We start from the raw sequence: 25,239 nt of genomic DNA, 5'->3' as shown, positions 1-25,239 counted from the left end.
TGGTAGCATGAAGGAGGACAATATATTTATGATGTATGTGGCATGTAAAAAGCACCAGCCGAACATGGCCGATGCCAGTGCTGCCTTAACTAGCTTCCGTGCCAGTGGCATGTAAAAAGCACCATCCGAACGTGATCGATGCCAGCTCCTCTGACCTGTGCCAGTGGCACGTAAAAAGCATCCACTACACTCTCGGAGTGGTTGGTGTTAAGAAGGGCATCCAGCTGTAGAAACACTGCTAGATCAGATTGGGGCCTGGTGCAGCCTCCTGGCTTCCCAGACCCCAGTTGAACCATCCAACCCATGCCAGCATGGAAAACGGATGTTAAATAATAATGATGATGATGATGATGACTTTGTCTTTCAGCGCCTCCAAGTGAATCACAAACACTTTTTCTTTCAACTGTTTTTTCTCTGCTTGGCACCATATTCTTCCCTTTTGCCCCTGTGCCCCTTTCCACTGGGTTGCCAGATTAATCGTATAAAGACGTGAGAGAGAAAGACATAAGGAAAAATAACATTCCACTTACTTCAAGATGTAATCCTTGGGCAGTACTTCTATCAGGAACCTAGAAAGAAAAACCAAAATAAAGGTGAGAATTCATTTTTTTAATTAGACCATGAGGAATAGTGTCCAAGAACTTTGAAGGCTTTCTTAGGTTGATGGTATTTTGGGAGATAAATATTGATTATTTGCATGCATAATAATAATAGCAATACTGCACGTATGTGTGCAGTATTCCAGTCTTAGTTGGAGTTGAGTTTTGTAGATAATCAACAATTGATCAAGATGAGTAATCTCTAGGTTTAAATAGTGATATAGGAAAATATCCAAAGGTGCCTTCTGCATGAGGAACACATAGTTAAGTGCAGTGAGTAAAATAAAAAAAGAAAAGGAAAATTTAATCAATTGAAATAAAACTTGTAGAGAAAAGAAAAGTCAAAGAAGGCAAGAGAGATAACTTGAAAATATAAACTGATTTGAAATTAAGTAGAAACATTTCAGTACAGTGACAACTCCAGCCATGTTTCATTCTTATTAAACTTCCTCAGCGAAGTATAGGCTAGACTAGTCTACACTTACTAGGTCACACAAAATTTTTGAAAGGATATGGCTCTTTTGTTAAGACTATCCATTTGTTTAATCATTAACTCTAATGATCTTTCTTTTCAAGAGTTTAATTTTAGTTGGCTGAAAATTGTTTTTCATTTACAACACTAAGTACATCATCCTGCAATTAACTATATATGTTTAACGGAAAAGGTACCTTGGGAATTTTCTGAAATAAAGACTCTAATCTTTGGGATGTAGCTATGGTGATGTTATATATGTAAAGGTTGCCATGAAAGATCATCGCAGGAGAGAATTTAAGTCGAAGTGTTGCAGTCTGCAAATGAATAATTATGGAAACACACAGGTGACAAAATGTATAAACCAGTAAAGACTAGGTGTAAGTGATTTTGCTGTTAGTCTTTTCACCTGGTTTCCAGATGTATCATATCACAATAAAAATATAATGCTGTGATATAACAACAGATTAACAATGACATATATGGGGAGATATAACTTGAGTGTGTAGGTGGTTATATAACATAATAACTTTATATGAGATGAAATAGTGGACAATCTAACTTTTTAGAGGTTTCCATTTAAGCACAAGACAAAACAATCATAGCAAGATTTTGTAATTATTGGATAACAAAATTCAGAGATGACAGCATTACTAATGTATGAAGAGAGTCTATCTAAAGCAATTTAGACCAACCAAACCAAGCCAAACAGTGATGACTTTAAGCCAAAACTGCTTTAGTATTACCACTGCTGTAAGCAGTGAATTTACTTCTCATGACATATTTTTACCTTTTAGCTGACCGGACAATGATGCATTACATATAATCTTCAACTGCAATTTAGAGCCGCATGACAAACGATATATAAACACTTGACTCTTCAGTCACTAGTGTATTGCTTCTTTATCAACTTCACTTGTGGTTGTTCTTCTACAGCGACACAGGCTTCTTTGTTCATGCAATGAATGCACATATAAAGATACACTGTAGTATTATAAATTAGTATATGGTAGCAGGCTTAATATATAAAATATATAGTAAATGTCACCTCTCCAAGAGGCTTTTAAAAATCAATTCTTAGCTCTTTTCTCGTGGCATTAAGCAGATGAGATATTTCAAGTGACCTGAATGTATTTCCAGCAGTTAAAAGAAGTTGGACATAAAGAATAAAGTTTACTGTCCAAATACACAATGAAATATGTGCAATGAATTTTACTCAATACTTCTACACTAATAAACATTTGGTCATTTTGTTTCTAGTATTCTGTTCAATACAGTATAGTTCAGTAAGGTAAAATTCAGTTCAAAAGTGGAATAAATTGGTTTGAAGGAGGAAAATTCTAGCATTGCAGAGAATGTATCCACCACAGAAAGTGATGTTTTTCTGATGATACCAAACATATATATTGGGAGTGACAGACCATAACTCATTTTTTCAGAGTCTACTGAGAAAATTTACTATAATAAATCATAGTTCCAAGGAGTGACATGGCTCAACTTGGAAGAAGATCTTCAATATAGACTTTGTCTACCAACCTCTTGAAATCATACAAAAGAAAATACCTTCTACCAAAGAAAAGAAAACGACAATGACAACAAAACAAATAAGGAAAAAAAGGATAAAAAATAGTAAAAACACCCGATAAGAATGAAACTATACAAAAACATAGAAAAATAAATACTGCAACCGAAGTTTCTGGGAATATTTTAATGAAATGATATAGCTGCTAGTGAAAAAGTATTATTTGCTATTAACATTGCAGTGAAACATCGTTGTTTGCCATAAATTTACTGGTTCCTTACGAATCAAAGAAATGATAAAAATCAATGCTAAAAGTAAATGCTTTTATTTCTATTGGTTGGAAAACTTCCTACAACGGTACCTTTTATTTTTTATTTCACTTAAAAAGGCGAATTATCCTAAATAGATAAAAACATAGATTGATTTATTTCAAAAAATATTTGGCTTTGATAGAGTAACATCATAAAAGTTGCCATTTTATGTCTTTTAGAGTTTACAGTTTTTTGTGGTGGCAGTAGTGTTGCTGTTTGGTCTCAAGTCAATTATGATCAAAATAGATATATGATGAAAGACATTCCAGCCATGACCATTCCATCTGTTTATCAGACATTGGTTTATGCATTGATATAAACAAATGTGTCCTTTTTTCAAGTAGGTAGAGTGTATTTTCAAAGTGATTTTTGGCTGCTGTGTCAAGCAGGAGATAAAGAAGCTCCCTGTTGGTAGTGATAAAAGTCAGAAGTAGTCAAGGCAAGGCTGGTTGTTGTAGTTCAGGTGTTAGTAATGATGGTGGTAGATAGTGGCAATTCAGATTATTGCTGTACGATTGTGATAATGGTGGTGTCAGTGGAGGTAACAGTTGTTCCAATCATGCTGGTGGTATAATTTTGAAGTCTTTTTTTGGCCATAGTGACAATGATGTTAGTGTTGTGTGTCATATGTAGTGATGATGGTGTTGATGGCGTTGGCTGTAATACTGAAGCACAAGACCTGGCTACTTAAGATGAACATAATTCAAATTTGCAAATCTATTAAATCTTGAATGTAGTACAACATACATATCTCTTTCTAGCTCTGTGTGTGTGTGTGTGTGTGTGTGTGTGTGTGTGTGTGCATAAAGTTAATATGTGAATGTTAGGGTACACAAACAAAGAGCTGAGTAGAAATGTATGTAGGTAAATAATGTGAGGCAAGATAAAAAGGCAAAATACAAATAAAAAAGAATTAATGGAAAAGAAAAGAACCATATTTACAATGCACCATCAACGTGTGTGTCTGTGCACATGTATACATACATACATACATATATAAATATCTCTCTCTCTCTCTATATATATATATACATACATATGTATTTATTTATCTCTTTATATATATGTGTACATGTGTATATATATATATATATATATATATATATATATATATACATATATATATTGCCCATTATTTATTCATTCCATTTTATACTACTTTTTCTATTGTTGGTAATGGCTTGAAATAAAGAAGTGTTTGAGATATATTTTAGTTAGTTATTTCATAAAATTTCTCTTTGATTTGTTTCTAATGCAAAATGTTCTATTCTGGTTTTACTTAATTAAGACAGATCTATTACGGAATAGGAATCTTCAAACAAAGAATTAATTTGATAGAGGAACATTATTGGGAAGGAATCGAAAAACAAACATAACAAAACAAACATTGAAATTTTGTATGGGAATTAAATTAAAACAGAGATGAAACGAGAAAAAAAGTGTTTCACGATGATCGCTTAACTGAGGAGTTTCCTAACTCAGGGGTTTGAAAAGAAAGGCACATCACACAACAAATCAACTTCCATACATAATTTCTTTGCATCTGTATATGTGTTTTCTTCAAGATATATTTAAGTTCTTTAAAGAATTAAAGCCAATCACTAACAAAGTGACACATTTTTTTTTTTGCTCTTGTTGTTTTTCAGTCCAGACATTTCCAAAGTTTCATGAATAAGTCAGCCTATATGTAGATGTAGGCTCACATATAAACATATTCTGTTGTGTCTGGGAAGAGTCATTTTCTTATCGTGCCTTAAAATTTAACACACTCACCGTTAAAATTTCCACTTATTTTTTTTTTTTTTTCTTAAAATTTTCGGTGAGTGTGTTAAATTTTAAGGCACGATAAGAAAATGACTCTCCCCAGACACAACAGAAGATGCTTCAACACACGAAATCACATAAAAAATCTTGCAAACCAAATCCAAAAACGAAATACATATAAACATATTTATGTAAAAGGTGTACATATCTCTTTAGTAGACTAGTGTGTATGTGTGATCACCCTTTATGTGTGTGTGTGTATATGCTACAGGCTCTTTACATTCATTCAGAGAAACTCAAAAGGAGTGTCTGTGGAATGTTTCACTATTGCTACTAATCGAATGGACATGGGAGATGTTAGTTTATTGTGTACATTCTTAGAAAACCCAAGAGTTTCTAGACTTCTTGTTTTAGCAAATGTGTTACATGAGCCAGTGTACCTATGATGAGAGGTACAAATGGTAATCCATAGCCTGGCTACAATAACAGCAAGTTCCTTGTAACTCTTTCCCCAATTTCAGATGAGACATTCACATCTGCTAGGCAGTTGACTTCTGCAATACAGCATGATTTTTGTTTCCTGTCCTACAGAATAATATCATGTTTGTTGTTTTTATACTGCCTTTTTTTTTATATTCTACCAGTTTTCCTTACTTTTAAATGTGCAGATACAGTGTGTGTGTGTGTGTGTGTGATAGAGAGATTGAGAGAGAGAGAGAAAGAGAAATATATAATAAAAGAGGGGTGTAACTGCTAGATGTTTGGATAGCTATTGCAAGTGAGCCACCACAGTTTCACGGGATTCATTTATAAATTGACCAATCAGTGTGAAGCTGAGTTGTGATATGGCCTCTCAGCCCTTTCTAAAATTTATCCTCTTTTCACTCTATAAAATCTGTTTGGTACTCAACTCGAAAGGCAGTCAAACAGATAGCAGACAGCTTTGGACTTTCACACAGACAACTTCAGGTACTCAGACAGAGCAATTATGAACATTTACACAATGCTCCAGAGGCTGCTATCTATGGCCCATCAGTTTTCACTCCTCCCAGTTGGCAGTGTATTATTAATATCTTCCACTGTAAAAAGCCAACATAAAATACCATGTCCAGCAATAGGGCAGGCAACACCAATCTGTAGTTATGCTGCTTATATTTGATTAAAATGTTGTAAATTAATTAAAACCACTTTTCTTATTGAGATTTCTATTTCTTCAATAATAGCCAACAGATATGGAAAGATAATGGAATCAACATAATTTGGCTCATGCTGAATTGAACTTACAATGGTTCGGAGAAATGTTTTTACTGATATGTATGTAGAAAATAATATTGCAATTATTTGGACAACCTTATTATTTCCAGAAGCATAAACAGAGACATTTAAAAAAAATACTATCTCACAGTGCCACAGTGAATAAAAATATATAACAATTGGAATTCAGAAGAGTTTTCTAGACACTGTAGACTTTAGTAATTGCTTTCTTTTAGTAAAAGTTCCTACTCTCAGCTTTCTTCATTATAGTATATATATATATATATATATATATATATATATATATATATATATATATATATATATATATATATATATACACTTATACACACATGAGTATGTATATGTGTGTGTGTCTGTTTATATATATATATATATATATATATATATATATATATAGTGTACACACTTACACATACATGTATGTATATATATGATCAATGCGAAGATTTTATAAGCAGTAAAGCATGTTTCTAAGGTTATGTACAGTATCTTCAACACAGTAGATTGAAGATGCATTATATAGGTCAAACAGTATGACTGGAAGGTTAACTTCAAAGTAAAATAAGACATTAAAGATGCAGCTAATGAGATTAAATGGATAGCTTGCATGAAAGGCTGAGCATAAATGAGCTGAGAGAGTAACTGCACATTAAAAGTGTGAGCTAATGCATACAAAAGATGTGAGTGCATTGGTATTGACATGTGAGGTGAAAGAATGAAAGGTGCTGGGTGAAAAAGTGCTGTGTGCTATTGATGGAGGGTAGCTATAGAAATGAAGAAAGGTCAAAATGTGGTAAGATTAGGTCTCAGGACAGTGAGTCTCACAGAACGGACGATGACAGACTAAAACAATTGACCATATGCTGTACGACAAATCAATACAAACCAAGGAATTATGAAAAGTAATGCTGAAATATTGATAATTGAGTCAATGATAATAATTGTAATTACATGACATTTTTATGATTAATCCAGAATTGAAGGAAATATACATGATTTTAATTTTTTAACTCCCATGGAAATTAGTACAAGCAAATGGGACTTGACCAAAACACCTATATTCCAAACCATTTCCTAAATCACAGAGCTGTAAGTCTACCTGTATCTACCTTACATTGATCACAGAAGCACTTTGCAGTGCTTATGTTGATAATACAAGATATCAACATTTGCACCATTATGCAAATTACCAGTTGAGTGTGAGTTTAGGCACTTGTTCAATCAACACTTGAGTTTAATATATTAACATGGGTTGGATGGGGACATATTTGAGGCAGAATTTTGTGGCTGGATCTTCTTCAGTTGTTTTTCAAATAAGGGATTTCTTTTATTCTGCAGGCCTTCAAAAGCACAGAACAATCAGTAATAATGTCAACAAGCAATGTAAACATCATTCATTGTTTCGCTCAAGTGCAGCTGTGAGATGTCACCATTCACACACACATTCATGTTTGCATGTGCACACACACACACACACACACACACACACATATATTCTACAATGGGCCTTCCCCCACCAGGTCAGCCACTGCTTGGGAATATATTTGGTAAATGGAAACTGTATGAACCCCATCATATATGTATATGTGAATACACACACACACACACACACACACACACATACACACACGCACACACACACACACACACACACACATATTTCGTTCACCCCTGGTTCAATTCATGTATATGATGGCAAAATATCGGTATCATCATCCCCGGATGGGACTGGAGGTGAGTTGTCTCACCTGTCTAGGACTTGTAGGTGTTTTAACACCCAGTGCTATGAGGGAGTCGTCCCCAGAGCTCCGTGAAACAGTGAACTGGTGAACAATCAAAACATATACATTAAGTATGTGCCTTCAGTAATGTTTATAACACTAGCACTGGTTTTAATTCATAATTGAATGAATGTCTGTCAGTCTGTCTGTCTGTATGTATGTCTGGTTGACCTGGAGCTATAACAGAAAATGCAAGGGGAAGTCAAAAATTGTCTGCACTTTCACCACAACATATCTTTATTATTAACACTGCCTTCTGCGCAAGCGTGCTTACAGTTGGTACTCTTGTGGTCAAATGATCAAAAGTTTGAGCCTGATTGTGCCATTTTTCTTTCTGGCTTTACAGTGTAAGCATGGCTGCTCCACTGGCAATGTGCACCAAAGAAGAACAAAGAGCAGTGATCCGATTTCTCTGCTCAGAAGGTGTGTCAGGCACTGAAATTCATCAGAGCCTTTTAGTACAATTGGTTAATGGTTTCAACAGACTGGGTTGAGAGAGAGAGCGAGAGAGAGAGAGAGAGAGAGAGAGAGAGAAAGAGATACACAAATGCATACATACATAAATGCATATATGTATTATTCATTGGCCACAAACTTACCGAATAAACTTCTTAACCATACAATCGTATTTGTGTCCTTAATCTTTTACTTATTTGGTCTTTGGTCCCACAATAATTGATTTGCAGGGGTGATGATGTCTGTGGTGGACGGCGGCGGGGAGGGGGACTATATCAAGCTACATCTGTAAGGTTTCATTGCTATTAACATTTAGTTAGTTATATTACATTATACATGTTTGTCATTAGCAGTGATGATGATGATGATGATGATGGATGATGACAACGACAGTGACGAAATTAATCATGACAAATAATGTATAAATTATGTACATACACACAGACAGACAGACAGACACACACACACACATTCATACATATATATGCACATACATATATGTTTACAGTACTGTACAGATACTAAAATGAATGCTGAATTAATAAGAACCTGGACACACACGGGAATGCATGAGAGCACACACACACACACACACACAAATACATACAAGCATATATTGACAATGTAAGCTGGAACAGTCACTCATATAAAGTATGTCAGACAGTTTGTGGATAATTGATGATCTAGTTTGTAGCTTAAAAGTGCCAGCAGAAGAATACAATATATGGAAAACAAAGCAATATGTTACCTCACAAAACCTCAGTGGTTAGATTGATCAATAAAATAGTTCCACAAATCCTTATGGTAGGACATAAAAGCAGTTCCTAGCTTTGGACATTCGTGTTAAGTGGATGAGAGAAGTAGCAGCATCCTTTAGATGGAATGCCAGTCTCATTGCAAATAAGGTTTTGAAGTGGTTGGTAATTATTCTCTACAGCAGATTATAGAAATTAGTCAAAGGTAAAAAAAAAAAAAAAAATTTTTTTTAAAGGAGCTGTGACCAAGACCTTTGCCAGATCCTTGTAGACAGGTGAGATTGATGCAACTGATGCACAGCTTATATATCTGCTGAAATTTTATCTGCAAGAAAAGATCAAGTGGAAAAGAACTTGGAGTCTGGTTTGCATGATTGAAACCTGGTGAGATCCACTGCAGACACTTAAGGATCACATGGTGTTGTTAAACCAAGTGGCATGTGAAATCAATCATTTAACTCTCATTAATTATTAGATCAATAAAAGTAACCTAACGACTCAGAAATAAATATTTGACAAGATCACTAAATGAATTTTCAACTGTTTTTTTTTATCTGTGATGATAATTTTTCCAAATATTAACAACTAGGGGGAGGATGTCTAGGGGCTTAAAAGACATCACTAGTCTTGGTTTAGAAATATAAGTTCCTAGTTAACAAATGGAGACATCTAGCAACAAAACATCTCATGGTGACTGGAGATGAAACCGATTGAAACATTTTGTAGATATAATAATCGTAAATTCACATTCTAAAGATGAAGATCAAAAATAAGCTAGGATATTATGCTCACATATTTGGGGCAGTGGAGCCACCAAACATCCTCATGTACACACACACACACATACACACATCTTGGGTTCTATATAAGACTAAATGGTCCTCTATCTGATGCGGATACTCTGAATCTCCACCATGCTACAAACACTGGCTCCTCAACTGCGGCTAAAATATTCTTTGCTTCTTTGACTATTCCATTCTTCCTAACTGCCTCTTCTACCCAGTTAGTTCTTCTAAGCAATATGGCTGAGAGGAAATGCCTCAGGGCAGCATTCTTTATACTAAATACAAATACGGTAAATTCTCTCTCTGCCTCTCTCTCTCTCTCTTTCTCTCTCACTCTCTCTCTCTCACACACTGAGTTGAAAAGCTTTCATTGACTGAGATTATCCAAGCAATTAGTAAACAAAAACTCCTAGGTTTAAATCTAAAAACAGTAAGCAATAAAGATGACTCCTATGAGATAAATTGATGAAATGTTTTGGACATTCAATTCACAACATATGTGAATCCATACCATATTTGTATTGAGTGCACAGAACACACACCTGTGCGGTCTGGTCAATAAGTATCCGGACTGTTGCCATAGTAACGAAGTTGAAACATTCAGAATGAAGCTGCTTGGCACAGATTGACCTTAAACTTTGCTCTGCATGCACACTAAGTTTTAATATTCTAGCTTACTTCTGTTGTTTACAACAGTGCTTGGAAGGAAGGTGTGCTGCGCATGATTATCACATTGACTATGACAGAGAAAGTTGAGCAGAGAATCTGCTTCAAATTTTTGCCAAAAGATTGGCGATACTTGCTCAGAGGCCTACGCAAAGTTTTCAACATTCTCAACACAATCAAGGAGATCTTGTGCAACTGAAAACCCAAGTGTCTTTTTGGTCAGCTGAAAGCAGTTTTGGCACAAACTTGGCAGACATGCACCTCATACCCAAATCTTCAGTGGTCATGGACTGAACTGAACCATAACTAATCTGCAAATTTATATAACTCACGGATGGTGATTCGACGATTTCCCCTCACAGCAGCATGCACATCTGCGATGTTTTTCTCAGTTCTACTGGTTGTTGCGGGTTTCCCAGAATATTCGTCAATATTGACATTTTTCAGACATATTGGAAACGTCTGAACCACTCGTACACTTGTGTGTGGCTCATACATTCCTCTCCATACACTTTCTGCCACTTTGCGTAGGCCTTTGAGTAGGTATTGCCATAACAACTTTCTCTGTCATGGTCAATGCGATGATCACACGTTACACATGTTCCTTCCAAGCACTGCTGTAGATAGTGGAAGTGAGCTAGAACGTCAAAACTTTATGCGCATGCACAGCAGAGGTCAAGGTCAATCTGTGCCAAGCGGCTTCACTCTGCGTGCTTTAGCTTCGTTACTATGGCAACAGTCCAAATACTTATTGATCAGACCTTGTATGTGCATAAAACATTAAACTATAGCTTTATAATATACAGGGTTTTTTCTCACTTATTTACATCACTTTACCTTTCATCCTTTTAGGGTTGATAAAATAAAGTGCCACGTGATGTAATCAACTTGCCCCTCCCTTCAAAACTACTGGCCTTGGGCTAAAATCAAAGAGAATTTGTTTGTAGTACCGGTACTCAGCTTTAACTTGTTTCATATATCCCTTAGAAAGAGAGGGTGTGGAGAAGGAGAAAGAAGTTCAGAGGGAGAGAGAGGGGGAGAAAGAAGGACAGCAGGACAAAGAGAGAGAGAGGGAGGGAGAAAAACAGAGGGAGAGAGAGAGAGGGAGAAAAACAGAGGGAGAGAGAAAGATTGCAGACCAAATGGTCTTTCTCTGGCGTTGCATACCATAAAGATATCACTAGAGACTGTTTCATGAAGTTTGCTTGGTAGAGTCCATCTCTCTCCATCCGGTGGTGATAGGAGAAGTTAAATTCAACACGGAAAGTCCATTTATACATTTATCAATATAACACAACTACTGTTGCTGCTGCTGCTGCTGCTACTTATGGGCATGAGTTGTTTACCCCTTCCCCACCCCCTTTGATACATATTTATAGATGTTTATAGATATATTTATAGTATATGTTAAAGTATTAAATCACCGAGGTTAATTACTCAACGATATCTAAAATAAGGAAAAAGACAATATTTAAATTTGTGTTAACATATTTCATGCAATGAGTATTAAATATCTAATCAGAAATAATTATGTAGTGAAGAAAAAACATTATTAGCTAATATTAGTTTCAATTCTTTTGTCTAGTATGACAGACAACTTTGGCTGAAGATGTTTCGGTCTTATTGGACCTTCTCAGCAAAGCACAGACTTTAAAGAATTTGTCGAAGTGGTGATGACAGAAACAGTAAGTAGATTTAAACAGACTAAACCATCAACAGTTAAATGAATTCACCAAGGACACAGCTTAGGATGAATGACATGATATGAATTGCCAACCATTTCATCAATAATCTGCTGTGACCAGCTGCAAATTTCTCGGAATTTAGATCTTGGAGGAAGGAGGTTTCTATGTAGAAGTTAAAACAAAAAATACAATACATGAAATCTTGACAATTTCAAAATTTTTTTATCTAGTTTAGAATTTATTCTTTCATTTTTTTTTTTCTATGCTCTTTTTAAAAATCAATTTCTGCTGATTTATTTTATGTTTTATTTCTTAAGATAAAAATATGGCAAATCAAGAATTTTATTATAATGATAATGATTGTTTCATTGAAATAATAGAAAAGAAAGAAAGAAAATTTTCGTTGAAGTTTTGTGGATTCAGAGACATCAAGTCTTTTGATTATGCCATTGAGTACATCTATAACATTAATAAGTGCTGACACGAGTGCTTCATGGCTTCCTTGCAAAAATAGAATCTTACTTTAAAACTCTTTGAGCATCAATTTGGCTGAGAATTATTAAGGAACTGTTTTAAGAAGAGGAAGAGCATGGATTTTTACAGTCTATACAGTGAGTAGAAAAGAGATTTCATTTGTTACATTATATATATATACATATATACATATATATATATATATATATATATATATATATATATATATATTATTTCATTTTATTAGTTTAAGCATTTTGAGTTCTTTTACTACTTTTGTGGCACACACACACACACACAAAGATATTATTGGCCATTTTCCATAAATCCCTTGAGCTCTATACCTATAATGTTATTGATTGCTAAGTGAAATTTGCCAACTGCTGATTGGCTAATAAATTTGTCCACCACTGATTGGTTGATGGATTCTGCAGTTATTATACCTGCAAGATTTTTTTTATATATATATCATTACATAGAGATCTTTATGTGATTGGTTTTAGTTTAAATATACAAATATTATATGAATATTTAAATTGATTGCAGTGATTGCAAATATTACTTAAAAGGAAAACAGTTATTTTTTATTATTATTCTTTTGGAGTATAATAGTTAAAATCGATGCAGATGTAGTTTATGGTAAATAATAAAAAGAATAAGGAATTATTCTTTAGTGGACACAAGTCTCTATATTGTTAGTGAATGGATTAATAGAATCATGGTATATTCATAATGTTTAAAACATATTGGTTTTATAAATGATGTGCGATTACTTGAACCAAAGACTGAAGCCATGTTGTGGTCTTGCTTTGATATGTTCTACGCCCCCACCTCATCCACTAATGAAAACACCACTTCACATTGGTACAAAGTTACATGTTTGTAGAAAAGGCAAAATGATTCATTGAATCAGAATCAATACAATAGTGGTGTTTACTTGACCAAAACCCTGGAAGATGACAGGCAAGTTAAACTCTGGAGTGATTTGAACATTGAATACTGAGAGAAATCTAATATACTATCAAGTATTTGTTCAATGTTTTGCTGTTTTCTGCTCCTCCGTTGCTTACAGTCCTGATTAAACTGGTCCAGTAAAAGCAAAGTGTATTTGTGTTAACATATTTCATGCAATGAGCATTAAATATCTAATCAGAAATAATTATGTAGTGAAGAAAAAACATTATTAGCTAATATTAGTTTAATTCTTTTGTCTAGTATGACAGACAACTTTGGCTGGAGATGTTTCAGCCTTATTAGACCTTCTCAGCAAAGCACAGAGTTTAAAGAAATAGAATATGAACCAAATACTTCCGAATAATAGTAATGATAACAACAACAACAACAACAACAACAATGATAATGGTTTTAAATTTTGGCACAAGGCCAGCAAGTCCAGGGAAGTGGGGATAATTGCTAACACCAACCCCAGATCTTGTCCTTGAGAAGATGAAAAGCAGATTCGATCTCAATGTAATTTCAATTCAAAATTTGTAAAGGGCCAGATAAAATGCTGCAAAGTATTTCGTCTGATTTTGTCAACTTACAAATTCTGCCACAAGGAGGGGTTAATCAATTACACCAACCGCAGTACTTGAGACGTACTTTATTTTATTGACTCCAAAAAGATGGAAGGCAAAGTTGACCATGACAAGATCTGAACTCAGAATGTAAAAAGCCAAAGATAGCATGTATAACTTTCTCCAGACCTTCATTTAACTGTTAACTGATTCAAGCTATTTGTCGTAGGTTGAAAGCAGCATATTTTTATATTGAGAACATGGAAAACTTATTGCAAGAAATATCAACTGTTTCAACTGACAGTTTCCCCGGAAGTGAAGAAGTACCGAGAACAACCTTTTCATTAATAAGCAGAACACGACTGAAATTGGATAGGTAAAACAACATTTTCAAAACCTAACAATAAATATTTATGATTGAACAAGACTTTTTTTTTTTCTCTCACCACATTTCTATCAAACAGCTGAGATTTGTCAGCCATGCTTCTGTCCTTATGCAATCCAATGAGAGAGGTCAGCATGCAAACCATCAGCATGCAATTCAGACTTCGCTAACTCTGCATCAAGACTTCAACATCAAGATGGACCCCTTTTCTCAGGCAAACCGGGATCTCTTCCTTTTTACCTTTTACAGAATATTTCAAGGAATAGATGAGCTTTTTTTTTCTTGCTTTTTTTTTTGTCCCTTTATTAGAAGGACTGATAAAAAAATCACATCCAGTTGTTAATCCAAAATGTCTTTTTGATATTTATAAAACATATAAACATTCTACTCTTGCTCCAAATATCAGACAGTTCTACCATTACCAGAACTGACTCTACAAGACACTAGCTTGTTTCATTCTAGATCTGATTTCACTAGCAACCACTCAAAACCTCAATAACATCTCTTCTCAAGAAAATAACTTAATATTCCTTAAGTACTGGTGTCTTTCAAAAGTCAGAGCTTAACTCATGATATTAACCAGATAAAGGATACATCCTTCTCTAAACAAGGTACCTGACTATCTCAGGTGACATCTTCAGATGGACACACCATTTCTTCATGGCAGCTTAATCCACTGCGCCCTGTCTATGGCAATGCAGAATATTCAAAGAAACATATTTAAAAATAGTAATTTTCATCATCATCATCATCGTTTAACGTCCGCTTTCCATGCTAGCATGAGTTGGACGATTTGGATGACTTCTAATTTATAAATCAGTTACTAGTTGTCATTGTGAAAACTATATATTTCGAACGGGAATTTGGCAGCACCACCTCTAACCGAACAATTATTCGGTGCTGATGAAGGGAAATAACCCAGAAATCACGATACACAAATATTGTTTTGAGCTGAGTGGGGGTGCTACATTCCCTTATTCGAAAATATAAGGACACAGATCATGTTGTATAGCCAACTGAAGACGATGTCTCCTGGGGCTAAATTACAGCAACATTAGTCTTAAACCAGGACTGCCATGTTATGCTGGCAAACAATCTTTGCCACATATTTCCTGCTTTGCATCTTTTCTCAGCACTGATCATATTCTATCTTGAAAATTTGACCCAAATAGGAATAACTTTTGAAGATACTTTGTAATAATACATAATAGTTTTGTCAGATCTTTATCATTTATCTCCATAAACGACAGCTTAAAAGTAAGCTAATGAGGCATCCTAAATGTTGCTGCTCAATCTGCCTGATACAGTAGCCAAATGTCTCAAATCACAAGTGACATTATTGATAATAAGAAGGACGCATTCAATCCTGGATGCCTGTATGAAGAAAAAAGACATGGGGTCATAACTGGAGTGTCTTTGATCATGATTTTGCTTCATCAGAATTGATACGGGGCTAAACAACTTACAGAGTTATGCTGATTGAAGTCAGTCCCTTAATCAAACTCCCTAATTTATAGAGGACTAATTATTTGATGACACTCAAATACCCAGGAACACATCTTTTTTTCTTCCCCAACCTATGCCATGAGCTCTCACACTCCGCCCACCCCATCTCACTCTCTCCCTCTCATTTCTACAAACAGTGGAAATCTTTTGTTCTCCATTGATGACCAGACTTGCTCACAATTAAGTAAACTCAACAAATTACCTTGTCGTCATAAAGCAGATCATGTCTTCACTTGTTCCTATTTGAAAGACTGCTATGTCTTCTTTTCTCTTCGGATTGACTGAGTACAGCAACCAGAATAAGTTATCTGGTGGCCCACATATCTCAGTTCATGAAGCATAATTTTGCCTTAACAAAACACAAAATGTATTATCACTTTTAGCAATATTTGAAACTATAAATGACTGGCTATGAGACTTGTAATGTTAGTTTATAATCAATACTTTCATTTTCTCTTCCTCTCTCTCTCTCTCTCTCTCTCTTCTTCAATCTCCCTTTGCTTCTCTCAAACACTAATTCTCCCACACAAATACATCACGTAATTGGATTACTATTAACATAGATGTAAGTATGTACATATATAACATTGGAAGACAATTCCCATGCAGATTGCATCAATTTATGCATAATTTATATATAAATTGCATGGGCGTACATTTGCAAGTAGGTTCAAAACTTGTACACATTTTGGAAGATTGATGTAAACAGAAATTAGTCTGGAAGTCATTAACAGAACTAAACAAAAAAACATAAGAAACAATAAGAAAAAAAATGAGTCACCTTTTCAAAGAGAATTATTAAAAACTATGAAACAGGAACAAGAAATAAACCACCCTTGTGCTATATGACATCATGAAGGAAACAACCAATCAACATGCAGCATTTAAGCTAGATGTAAGTTTAGAAGAAGGCTACATGGAGACGTAATATTAGGGGTAATTCCTAATATAATTAAAAGAAGAGGCAAATTCATAATGAATTTACTAAATTTTAAGATAATTAATGAGTTGACAAGAAAAATATGGCTCTGTAAGGATATCTTAAAATTGATTATTTCCTCTATTTCGTGCTTTACTTAGAATTGATATTGCACTCTAACGGTTTCAAAGTTTGGCACAAGGCCAGCAATTTGGGGGGAGGGGGTAAATCAGTTGCATCGACCCCAGTGTTCATCTGGTACTTATTTTGTTGACCCTAAAAGGATGAAAGGTAAAGTCGACATTGATAGAATTTGAACTCAGATTCTGTCAGTTTGCTGCCCTATATTGTGTAATAACAACAGCAGGATTTTAAAAAATAAAGAAAAAATAGTACGTTGAAAAGGTGTCTGCATGTGTGTGTGTGTGTGTGTGTGTGTGTGTGTGCGTGCACACGCGTGTGTAAGAGCAAAAGAGAAAGTTAGAGAGAATAGGTAACAAAAAAAATTACAAAGGGAATTAATGGCCCCATGAACTCCAGAGGTTTGTGAAGGGATTAAATTAATATATTAAGACTGTGCCCACATGTGCACTCACACACATGCACATGCACACACACACATGCACACACACACACACACATACACACAAAGTATGAATGCGTGTGACAGTGTATGTGTGTATTTTTAAATATAAACAATTTAAAAAAGAAACAGTTAAAGAACAAATTATTTCCTACTTCCCATAGAATTCGAAAGCATGCAGTAACATTTTGGAGATACAATTTTAAATGAGGAATTTAACTAACCATGGTATTTCTCTAAATAGTACTTATCCATTGTTACCCTAGAGAGACAAGAGAGAGAGAGAGAGAGAGAGAGAGAGAGTGGGTGAGGTTTTGTGTGTGTCTGTGTATGATTGAATAAGAAGGAGAGAGAAAAAAACTGAAGAAAACTGAAAGTAAAAGAAAGTGAGTGAGTTCATCATCATCATGAACTGACATTTCTGTACCTCACACTAACATTCCTACTCTACTACCACTCTTTTACAACTATAGGTTTTCCAATATAACTTTTCTTGAATCCTATTTTAGCTTCCATGCCAGTGGGCATCAGACTTATGAATTTTTTTTTATGCATTATTTTGAGATGATTTTGAATTTGTGCTCAAACTTTGAAAATTTTAGAAAAGATTCTCTAAGAAGTGGTGACATTGTTTCAAGATTAAAAAAAAAAAAAAATCAACAAATATATGTGCGCATGTCTGTTGTTTTATGCATGTCTATACATATAACTTCAGTTCTTGTATCTGCTGCAGTTTCTCACTCTTCTATTTCATATCTTCAACTCTCTTCTCCACTTCCTTACTCTCTTGTCATAGACTACTACACATTTTGCCTTCAATTCTGGCCATTCCTGAAAGCTAATCTTATCTCCCACCTTCTCTCCCTATTCCTCTGTGTTTGTGTATCTGCAGTCATGTTATCAAATCTACATATATATGTAAGTGTATATACATATATATCAACACACACATGTATATATATATATATATATATATATATATATATATATATATATATATATATATATATATATATATATACACACACACATATATACATACATATACATATACACACACATATATATAAATCTGAGTGTGTGTGCATATATATATATATATATATATATATATGTCCAACCCATGCCGGCATGGACATTGGACATTAAATGATGACAACAATATGCATATATACATGTATATATATATATATATATATAAACATGACCACATCCACGTATACATCCCTTTGTCGTTGTCTCTAGCCTCCTTTCCCAACCATCCCTCTTATCTCCAACCTCACCGACCAGGCACTCACCATTTAAACTGACCAATGTTTTGATGTTGCTTTGATCACTGACGCCCCCTACATTTTGCTTCTTACCCCACTGTACATCTCCCAGATTACTTACATCTTCACAGAGACTGGCTTACCCCACCCCAGACATCCACCCTTTATCACCATATTCTCATACGCAATTTTGTGGCCAGTGATAAGACCTTAACTTTTTTTCTCTCTGATGAAAGCCAAGTGCCCACAACAAAGTTATATCGTTTGATTAAACATATTCTCAATCTGAAGGCTGACCTAAAGCTAAACACTACTACTACTACTACTACTACTACTACTACTACTACTACTTTGTACCGATGCTATAGTTTTAATATAATATAATGCGGGGGAGGTAAATAAATTAATGAAACTAAAAAGATAGAAATATATGACAGCATTTAGAACAGACCACCCGAAAGGCAAACTATGTAATAGCCAATATTTACCTTGGGATGAGAGTGGAAGGAGATTCCTTACAATTACAAAAGCTATTCTAACAGAGACCCACTGGGTTTGCATAAATCCATAGCAGAAAATAATGACAGACTGCTTGTCTTTATCAAGGAACATGAAAAATGTTTGTTTTACTTTCAAGCAGGGACGAAATGCCAAATAGAGCAAATGCTTAGAAGAGGTGGGGTTCAAAACGAAGAGAGAAAATTCTTAGAAGAAACAAGGTAAAAATAAAAATGAAATTTAAAACAAAAAGTGCAGAGGAATTTACTGTATGAATGGTAAGAAAATCTTTGCAAGGTCAGTCTTTTTTAAGAACTGAAAGAGCCAACATAAACTACCTAACAAAGATACTGCTATCTAGCTACTCAACCTGCTAGAAATAGCAGTAAGCCTTTCTCAAATTCTTACCTCCTACTGTCTTGGAAAAGAAAGGAGACACTGGGCAATTTAAACTTGGGTATGTAACACAGGTGTGACAGTCATGGCTAGAATGTATTTGATTATAGTTCTGCTCAATCAGAGATAATTTAAGACACAGTAACAATAACTAAGAACTACAAAATCTGGTTTAACCCTTTTGACATCAGACTACCTGAGACTACCTTAGCTTCCAAAGGGATCTAAATTAAAACCATCTATCAAAATTTTAAGTGAATCTATAAATTTCAGTTTAATTATGACAAAGTTATTTTACAAAATTCTCCCTCGTTTTCAGAATTAATAGAAAGAAAAATTGTTTGTCAACAGAAAAATAGTAACAAAAGAGTTACAAGCAAAGAAAAATTCAAAGACTGCAACTAAAGGCTTCCTCATATTGGCCCAGGATCGAAGTCTGCTACTGAAAAACTAAAAGGATTTAATAAAAAGTGCTCAAAGAAGATTGAACGTTGAATTAAGGTCATTGAGGACTGCTAACTACATTCTATACACCAAGAGGCACAATAAAGTTAGTAAATATATTCGCTTGAAATTCTGTCCAAAATGTATGGTGCAAACACACATCATAGACAATGTCTGTAAATGATAAATAATAGCATTCTATAAGACAAACTTGTACGTGCAGACAGAGAAGTAAAGGTAGAATTTGCAGCTAGTTCTAATGACCACAGACAATGAAAGAATGAAGATAAAAATTGAGAAAGAAAAAAGCATATAGTGCTGTTATTAACTTTCCTGATTAGCTTCCAGTCTGCGAAAATTGCAGCCACTCCTTCAAATTCTGCCCTGTATATTTGGTATATAGGCATAAAAAAAGGACAAAATGTCTCGTATGAGTGGGAAATAGTCAACTGAATAAATTCCAGTGCATGTTCAGCTCTTATTTATCTTTTCAGCAGAAATGGGAAGCAAAACTGACCCCAGCAGAATTGGAAGGAATAGACTAAATACCATGAGCCATTTTGTCTGACCATCTACTCCATGTGTCATCATGGGTGTTTTAAAAGTGTTGCATCTGATTCCTTCAGCTATTTTGGGATGGGTTAAGTATGTTTTACTGTTCAGCATATAAACATCTTTCTTAATCATGTAATGATGCCCAACATCCTGTATTCTGACTGCACTATTTCTTTGAATGTCATTTTAGCAAGAGAACTTGTACATAAAGGCTCAACAGATTAGAAATAGAAGTCAAATGCATACACCAGATACTATTACATTGTCCAGTTTATCTGTTATTCAAAATGGCAAAATGTGATATAAATATGAGGGTGGTAGCAGTGAGAGAGAGAGAGAGAGAGAGTGGACAGACAGACAGACAGGTAAAAGACTATAAAGTAAAAAAAAAAAATAATAATTAATAGAAGAGTTCCTGGATGAATTTAATAAGTTCTTTGTTTGCTGTGGGGAGTGAATAATTTAATGTTTAGGGACCTTGCTCTTTGAATATACTGAAACTGTATATGAACTTTCCACTGGACTCATTGTTGCATCACTAATTTACTGAATTCCAGATTTTACATTAAAAATTTAAAATAACTAACATACAGCCTTTCTCTGTTTGGTAATATTCACCAATGGAAGATATTCACCCAGTTATCAATACCATGAAGAAATAAGCAAAAGGATGCATATGTACGTCAACACATACATATGCATATATATTTATATAGTTGTGTGTGTGTGTGTGTGTGTGTGTCTCTTTCTCTCTCTCTCTCTCTTTCTCTCCCTATATATAACAAATGAAAAGAGCAAAGAAGTGTAGTCAAAACTAATTACATTCAAGAAAATAATGAAATATTCTCCATTGAAGAAACAGTCTGTTGTCTATTTCATTTAATGGTTAAAGCTTGTTTCATATCAAGTGTGCCACCATATCCAAGCTATAAAATATGCAAGGCACACACACACACATACACACACACACATATGTGTGGAAATACACACACACACACACACAGGTACACACACACACACATCTATATACATACTCACAGTTAGTGAAAATTTCAGCCAGGTGATCATAGTAAACGACAATATAATAAGGGACTGCTGCAGAGTACATGTAATTCATGTTAAAGGGTCTCTCTTTTTGTTTCCTTTATAACATGCCCAGATGTTTCAACTTTTACTTCTAAGGGGGGAAAGTGGCTGCATTTCTACATGAAGTTAACACAGGAGGTACAAGAGAGGAGGTACAAACAACTCCTTGGGCCTCTCCTTCTCAATGATTTGCAGACTTTCCACACAACTAAAAACTGTCTACTGCAGAAATGAGTGTTGAAACATCTGGCCATGTTGTAAGGAAACAATATACGTATTACATGTTTGTGCATGGGAAGAGAGAGAGAGAGAGAGAGAGAGAGTATTTAAATACTTTAATAGTGTTCACACACATACACACAACATCTATGCACGTATCTCTTTACAAGATATGCAATCCAGCTTGGCTGTAATATGTGCATACACGCACATGTGCATGCACACACATGCACACATGCATGCACATGCACACAGATGTATAGGTGTGTCTGTATATGTCTCGATGTATGTGTGTGGGTTTCTTTCTAAATACATACATAGGGATTTCCAAAGCATTTCAGTAAGGTTGGAGAAAAAACCTACGAAAGGTAAATGGGAAAATAGCGAGAGGAAAAGATGAGACAGCAGGTAAGAAAACGAAACTAGAGGAGTGTTAGTGAGCAAGAAACAGAGTATTAAAGCAAATAAGTGTAGGGATGTGTGTATGTGTGTGTGTGAGAGAGAGAGAGAGAAAGAGAGAGAGAGAGAGAGAGAGAGAGAGAGCCTTTAATTTCCTTAAACAGTATTATAGGAAATGGAGTTGGCAGCACAAAACAAAACTCTACTTTCTGAAGAAAATAGAATGTATAGCTGTTAATAGAAAACATAGAAATAAAAGTAAAGATAAACAAATAAATTCAATGAAATAAATTAAAATATACATTATAGCTACATAAATACTACATAAACAATGAAAAATAATAGAAAATTGGGAAAAAATAATAAGTGAATAATTTTAGTATAAATAAAATACAAGCAAACATTATTATTATTATTATTATTATTATTATTATTATTATTATTATTATTATTATTATTATTTCCAATGGTGAAGTACCTGGACAAGACATGGTGGCTGACAACTTGTCAGAAAGCTGAGTAAATTGGTTTGTTTGATCTGGGAAACTGGGTCTGTTCCCTGACAGTTCAAAGATGCGTCTATAATAATGCAGAAATAAGAGGAAGAAGAGTATATGTGATAATCACAGAGGAACAAGTTTGATGTGTACAGCTTGAAAAATTCTTACAAGGGTGATTCTTAACTGCATCAAAAAGCATGTAGTAAACAGCATATATCCTGAGTGCAGATGTGGATTTCCAGCTGGAAGAGGCACAACTTACGTGATCTTACCCTTCAACAAGTTCAAGAAGAAGTGCATGAGAAAAATACTGACCTGTACATTGTCTTTGTTGGGCAAATTTTATCAAAAGTTGGTCTTTTGAAATGATAAAAGTAATAGTATCTTTGCGTGAAGGAATGATAGCAACAGTGACATCTCATGATCAATGTTCAGAGGCATTTTTTATTTCCAATGGGACTAAACAGAGTTGTGTTTTAGCTCCCATACTTTTTGTGCCATATTCTTTCCGTTGATGTTTCAATACGCTTTTAAGGATTATCATGAGAAGTTTCAGATGGACAACAATTTACTAATCCTAAATGGACAAAGCTTCAGATCAAAGAAAAAGATTAACGAAGAGATTCTAAATGATTTTCTGTTTGCTGACGATTGTGTTTTGATTCCTCGTACATTTGAAAGAATTCAGGAAATAATTGACAGGTAGATCATGGCAGCTCATGCAATTGGGCTATCAGCATTTAGAAGACTGAAGATTTATTCCAACCAAAGCCTAGGACAGGACATACCCAAGTTTCCAATGTAATAATTGACAATAAGCCATTCAAATGGGTCAAGTCATTTAAATATCTTGGAAGTACTGAAAACTTTATGATTACTCTTGATGACAAAATCAATATTAGAATATCTAAGGCTAAAAGTGCTTTTGGAAAAATTTCCCATCATGTGTTGGATGAACACAGAGTCAGTTTCAAATCTAAAATAAGTGTATACAAATCTTGTATATTCAGCACAATTTTTGTATAAGGCAGAAGCATAGACCCCCTTCTACAGACAGATAAAGAAATTAGAAACCTTTTGCATGCTCTGTCTGTACAATCTCTATAACATAAAATAGCAAGATAGGTACCAAATGCCAAGATTTTAGCAAAATGTGAAATCTCCAATATTGAAAGTATACTGTTGAGAATTCAGTGTAGATAGGCAGGATATGTTGTTTGAATGAAAGATGACTGCATTCCAAAAAGTTTTTTTGTGTAGTCAATGAGAGGGATCCTGTGGTAAAGGAAGACTCTTGCTAAGGTACAAGAATAAGTTGAAACAATCACTATAATCCCTACATGTTTAACATGTAGGGAAAGTTATTGTTTAGATCAATCTGAGTGGAGTGAAATGTGTCATGATACATCAAAACAATTTGAGTTGAAGAAATAGAAGAATAAAAGAATTATATTCTGCAATCAACAGATGAATTTGTTCAACCTCAGGCAAAATCATCATTATCCTTATTGTTACTTCATAACAAAAAAATGGACGTTAAACGATGATGATGATGATGATGATGATGATGATGATTTAAGTATAAGACTGCCAGTTTATCAGGGAGAGGATGGCAGAGTGTGACACGCCCATTTTTTCTCGTATTTTCTTATCTCATTTCAGATTGGGAATCAAAGCCATATATGTCCTCTCTTTTGTGAAGAGCTTGCTTTTTGCTCTATGCTAGCTTGTTTTACACTGAAATGAGTTTATTTGGGAAAAAAAAATGTCAATATCTGGGAAGCTGAGGGGAGAGGACAACAAAATGGAAAATATGCAGAAGGGAAATAATGGACAGGTGTGAGTGATCATCACAGGTGGTGAAATGATTGGAGGCTGGAGATGGATGGAAGAGAAAAGGTGGATGCAGGTAGAGTGACAACGTTACTGTTACTCATCTATATAAGTCTAGTGATGGATGGTGACTAATACAGTCTCACATACATAGGTTTAGTGATGGATAGGGAAGGTAGAGTGATGGTGAGATGTAGGGTGGCTATTTTCTAGTTTACAAGCTTCATATGTGATGGAAATATGAATGGATATTGACATGTAAAATAAGCTAGTGTAGAGCAGAAAGCAAGCTCTTGACAAAAGAGAGAACATATACGGCTTTGATTCCCAATCTGAAATGAGATAAGAAAATATGAGAAAAAAAAATGGGAGTGTCACACACTCTGCCATCTTCTCGCTGATAAACTGGCAGTCTTATACTGAAATATGACTCTGATGTCAAACAACTTACTCTCAAACAAATTGCTGAAAGGAATCTGGGAGAATAAACTTGATTATTTGCAATATTTAAGAAGAATGAAGAGTCTAGTCAACTAAGTGTTAAGACACTAAGCTGTTAATAGCCAACTCTGTTTATCTC

The 25,239-nt window shown here is 34.6% G+C and overlaps 1 protein-coding gene across 1 annotated transcript in view; it reads right to left on the bottom strand.

The window, feature by feature from the left end:
• Positions 1-25,239, bottom strand: part of LOC106867980 (uncharacterized) — a 635,945-nt gene that overhangs the window by 256,730 nt on the left and 353,976 nt on the right. The window contains exon 7 of the transcript XR_016243735.1: positions 531-569. The gene's annotated coding sequence lies outside the window, so the exon portion shown is untranslated. The remainder of the gene's footprint in view (positions 1-530; positions 570-25,239) is intronic.

This window comes from Octopus bimaculoides, chromosome 11 (assembly GCF_046866305.1).
Source record: "Octopus bimaculoides isolate indiv1 chromosome 11, ASM4686630v1, whole genome shotgun sequence".
Taxonomy (NCBI): Eukaryota; Metazoa; Mollusca; class Cephalopoda; order Octopoda; family Octopodidae; genus Octopus; species Octopus bimaculoides.
The sequence above is the reverse complement of the archived record's forward strand: the minus strand, read 5'-3'. Positions and strand labels throughout refer to the sequence as shown.